A 6000-nucleotide genomic window follows, 5' to 3' on the forward strand; every position below is an offset into this window, starting at 1 on the left:
ATGATGCTGTTGCTACAGCTCCCACAAAAATTGGATTATTGCTGTATGCTGATTGGCTGATCAATTCAGGCACAGCAGCCAAGTGGGGACTCCCTATCTATACATTATACATTACTATCCCATTATTGGCCACACATTCTGTTATATACTTCCATCTGCACATGCAGGGACACAGGCTCACATTCCAAGTATTATCTAGAGCATATTCATGCCCAGATTTTTGTCTGGTTGAGGGCGTGATCTGCTGCCAGTCATCTCAGTTTGTGCTGTCAAAACAAGCAGACAGATGGTGGAGAGGGTAATAGTGTAAAGCAGATAGAGAGATGCTGCTGTGCCCTACTGGATGACTCATCACATTGTCACTGTGACCTTTATCTCCACCTCTATTCCTCCTCCATCACTCCCTTTATTTTCATTTCTCCATTCCCCCCAACTTCATTTACCACTGATTTAGCGCTCTTCTCACTTGTACACTTCCTCTTCCTCTCCTCTTTATCTCTCTCTAACACATACTTGGTCTTCCACATCATCATTTTAACCCTTCCCTCCCCTTTGTTTTCTCCTCCCTCCAGTGCTCTGGAATCAAATGCTGTGTTTCCCAGGGAGTATTTACTGGATTTGACAGTGGTAGCAAAGAGCTGTGACAAGCCAGTGCCACACAACACACACAGACAACTCGATAAAGAAGGCAGAATGGCCGCTGATGCTTGTGGCTGCCAGGCTGCAGCTCGTATACATTACCTGCTGATTTGATTGAACTGACCAGACAGCACTTAACTGCTGAATGTAGTGTGGGAATATAATATTTGCTGGGGGAGATTTCCTTATAGTGTCACAGTACATTCCGTGGATGCTTGGAGAGAGTCGTACTAAAGCAGATCTATGCATTTCACATATGAATTCAACTGTGCATACATATCATGCAGTATTAATATTATTAGTGCGCTTCTAAGTTTCCTCTCTTAGCCACAAGCCACACCTCCAGAACAGTTCGACTATTGATTTTTCCTTGTTTTCTATGCCTGCGAAAACAACAGAAAGTGAAACCACCAGAATCAATAGTAGAGTACTCCACTGTGAAGATAAGGACATATCTCATCACGAAAGCAGCGAGCATCATTAACTTGCCTGCTCTCAACAGGAGAGTAGAACTTACAAGGTCAGTCTCTAAATGTAGAGGGAGCCCAGGGGAACACAAGAGGATAGAGGCGTGAAAGTGGGCAACAAGAGTGACATGGGTCAAGGTAAAATTATTGGTGAATTGCCTGTATAACTGCCATAGAACACAAGGGTTTCTCCTTAGATTTATTGTACAATTTGCATTCATTAACTTCTTAAAGCAAAAGTAAGTGATTTTATATTTACATACTTATTCAGTAAAGTAAAAAATGACATTTGCAGTGTAAAATAACACTCTAGGGATATTATGTATGCCGTACAGCACTCCACTGGTGCATGAGCCTATACACACATAATGTATATACACAAGGACATATCACATGATGAAAGCAGCACTTACCATTAACCTGGATGCTCTCAGCGGCACAGTAGAGAACTTACAAGGTCAGTCACTAAATGTAGAGGCAGCTCTGGGGGGGGGGGGACATGTAGGAGTGAAAATAGGCAAAAATAGAGGCACCGTACAAAGTAAGAGTGAATTGGAATTTAAAGGGTACCCTCCTTAGATCCATATTGTCTTCAGATCAACCTAAAACAACTGACCGCCTGTTCCACCTTCACCCACCCTTCTCTCATGTGCTTTCTTTTCTGTATCTGTTTCTGCCTTTTTGCTTGAGTGTTTGTTCTTTGTTTGCCCTTTTGTATTAGCTCTATATCTGTTCCATAACCGTATTTGCCCTTTTGTTGTGTATCTGTTCCTTGGCTGCTTATTGTAAAGCGTCTTTGAGTACCTAGAAAAGCACTATATTATACCGATGTATTATTATTATTATTATTATTATATATGATATGATACAATTTGTTCACAATAAGTTATAAATACATTTTCAGTCAAGTGTAAAGTTATGTTTAACCATTTCATGCACGAATTATGAGAACCTTAATCAAAAATTTTTCCGGAGTGTTTTTATTCCTCTTTAGGCATGAAAAAAACAATGCGACTGAAAATTTTCTTCTGAAAAATAAATAATAAATAAATAAATAAATAAATATTTAAAAATTTTTAAAAAATAATAATGGAAAAAAAAAAAAAAATTATGAACCTATTTTTCATGAAGTTGCAAAAATGTCCACTCAGCTGGACACCACATGTTTAATTTTTGATGCACAGAAACATGTATTTACTGATAAATTGTGTGAAAACTATGGAGAGGGCTTGTGATTCTGGAGGTTTATGCTCAGGAGAGATCGACATAATGCTACCTATCAATGTCAGAAAAAATATGTAGTGTCTTTAAACTTTAATAAAGATATGTGTAAAAAAAAAAAAAAAAAAAAAAAACAATGAAAAGAACAACAAAATTCATGAATATACAAGAGAACAGCTGTAGAATAGCTGTTCACTGGAGTGACCACTGTGCATGAAAGGGTTAAACACATAAAACATTATTTTAGAGAAATCATGAAGGTCACACAGTCTTCTATGTATATTTTATGTATTTTAGCATTCAGACAAAGCATGTAGAATTAGTTTTACGTGTTCTGACGTTGTGCATACATGTACTGGTGTTCTGTTAAGGCACATCTTACAACATCTGTGTATTGTTGCTTGTAAGTGAGTGATTACCTGCTGCAGCACCAGTGGAGGTCATCCTGGAAAAAGCTCCTCCCCTGCAGTCTGCTGTCATAAGTTGGATCAACGCCCTTCGTTCTCCTTCACTCTGTCCCTTTCACTCTCTCTCTCCCCTCCTCCCTCTCACTTTTGCTCATGTGCTGCTGCATAGAGAAGGGTGGAGATTTTAGGTGTGCAACAGATCTGCTGACTCACACAGTGTAAATACACTGATCATCCATTTGTATTTTTCCGCACAGGTATTTGTGTACAATTTGGTTTTGGGATTCAACAAAATGGCTGACTGCAAATGATCAGAGTACTTGATTGTATGTGTTTCATCAACAGAAGATTTCTATAGATAGTGGGGCTTTCTCAACCTGGGACCCCTACACATTACAATATACAGTTCCATTGACACAAGGAAAAAAAACAACCCTTTGACTACACCAGACACGGTACTGAAGTCATGTAGGGTCATTAGTTGGAAAACATTCTAAAGTTTCTCTTTGAGGTTCCATCTGGTCTGCCTGGCTGAACACAAAACAGAATCAATGGGCCCATTCTGCTCAGACTTGGCACAACCTGAAGGTGAGAGGGAACTGGAGACAGAACTGATCTAAAACGGTTGCAGGGTTAATGGCCCTCAAAACCGTGGGTCACATATCAGCCTTTTCAGGAAAACTTAGGAATAAGATGCTATTTTAAACATGACATTTACCTGAAAAGATTACGTGTCCTGACCTCTCTCTTTTTTTGATAACTAAAATGTCTACATTATGTATGTCATGATGAGGGTTTGTTTAACCCATAAAGATCCAAACAGCCATTGGCAACCAAATCATCTACTGATTTAAAATGTTGAATCATTTCTTAACCATTAAACCTATCAGCATGTTGAAAAAGTCAGTGTAAAATACAGTTTGTCATCTTTACATGGTCATCAGGTATGACCCATTTGGATGTTCAGAGGCTCCGTAGTGAATGTGGAAACACTGTCATCTTCTACAACATGCATTTACTAGTAGAACCCATGGAGTTTGACAAATAACAGAGGATGAAGACACTTGTTTTATGTTCAGATAATGATATATTTTAATGAAAAAGTCACTTTTTCTTCCGTTTTCTCTGTTTCTGGTATTATAACCTTTTTTTTTAATTGATTTATTTCGAATATGGATATGATACAAGCTTCCTGATTGCTACTAACTGATTTCTTTGCACAACATAATATTGAATGAAAATTCAAGGAAGCATAAAATGATGATACACGCAAAAAGAAAAAGAAAAAGCCATATTCGAAAAGGAGTGAGAAAAAGCGTAGCTTATTAGCTCTCACCCCTTTATCTAAACCAACAATATGTACATATATACATATATACTGTACATATATACACACACACACACACACACACACACATATATGCATACACTTAGATATACATGTACAAATTCATATATATACTGTTACATACATACACATATACATTCCCATAGACTTCTCTGCATTAATCTCTATGCCATATCAATTAGTAAAGGACAATAGTCAGTAATGATAATTATCAGTTATAACTGCTAAACAAAATGTTTTTGTACATTTTCTTAAACTGGTTAATATTTGGACTTTGCTTGAGTTCCTCACTTAGATTGTTCCATAGTTTAACACCAGAAATAAATAAACAAAACTTTTTAAGGTTGTTGTCCTGTTTTTGATTTTGAAGTTGGTTTTGAAGAGTACCTTTGAATGTACTCTGAGCTTTACTGAACATCTGCATGATCTGTGAATTAAATATAGGAAAATACCTGATTTACACTGAAAAATGTAAAATACAGACAATAATATTACCATAAATGGTAATAAATCCCTTAAGAAAGGTTAAATATAAAGAAAAATATATTTGGGAACTACCACAAAAGTAGCACTGGGTCTTTATGGGTTAAAAGAGAGTGTCATGCTTCTTAGATTTCTTTGCATCCACCCAAAAAAAGGCCTCAAATAAACAGATTTAGAAACCAGAATGCACTGTTATTTTTGTGTCACATTTATACTGTATATAACTGTAACATAACCTGTATGTGTCTATGACAGGGTTAATATTATGTTATGCTTATAGTATCGTTTTATAAAAGGCAACTGTTTTATTTAAAGCAAACCTGATGCAAACTTTACATGTGCCCTTGAGTAAAATGGTCCACTGCAATTAACAGAGGACATCACTAACCCCCCTTACCCATTACCAACAAAGACCACTATAAGAACATTTTTCATTTTTGTTACTACAGGTTCTATAGATGATTCTTGTGGTTCTGGTGATGGATGATGAATCATTGCACTGCTGACAGAGCTGGACTGTCATATGCCCTCCATTTAATAACCGACCCTTCTCATTTACATTCATCGACGATGAGGATTTAAGAGTTCCTGGCCATCCATCACCCTACTTATGTCAAAGTGTCAATACCTCCTCACTGAGACCTTCAACCTGAGTGGCAATGTGGTAATCAGCTCCGTGCAGAAGGAGCCACTGCTATAGTCCCCGTGGTCATCTGATTAAGAAAATCAGTATTCTGACATTTTAATTGGATGAGCATTATTGTATATATTATATGTATTATGTCTGTGTACTGCTGAACTTGTCCTTGGGCAGAAACAAGGTGAATGAATGGAAGATCTGGACCTGTGGTATTCCTCAAGTGTTTCTCTGGGGAGGTGGAGTCTGTTTCCTTCTTGTGTAATTCTCTGGCTGGAGACATATCTGGGTTTTCACTCGGCCCACTTTCAAGCAGTGAAGAAAAGAAGGCCAGGGAATACTGACTACAGAAAAAAAAACTTGACTTCTCCAGTTCATTTGACAACATAATGTCTGGAGTCTACAGAAGATATTTAATCTAGTTAGCAATAAGAGCATGCAGAAGCATCGGTCTGTGTGTCTGCATGTGCTTAATAGGTCTGGACAGTAATTATGGGACTCTGATACAGTGTACAGGTCTGTAAATGAGCACAGAACATGGAATAACTCAATAAATTACACTGCTTTTCTCTTCCTTCTGCAAAGACCTCACAGGTGGCACCATCCAGTTCCTGTTTGTGCACACATTGTCATATTTGTAGAAGAAAACAAACATGGGCAATGCATTCGTCCAAGTCTTCACAAATACAGCTGTCTTCCTCAGACTAAGCAAATTATGATGAGAGGAAAATAGCACATATAACCCTGGAGATTAAGATTTTTTTGGTTTTGGCTTAAATGTATTTTATATGTATTCTA

The sequence above is a fragment of the Sphaeramia orbicularis genome, chromosome 7 (genome assembly GCF_902148855.1).
Source record: "Sphaeramia orbicularis chromosome 7, fSphaOr1.1, whole genome shotgun sequence".
Classification (NCBI taxonomy): Eukaryota; Metazoa; Chordata; class Actinopteri; order Kurtiformes; family Apogonidae; genus Sphaeramia; species Sphaeramia orbicularis.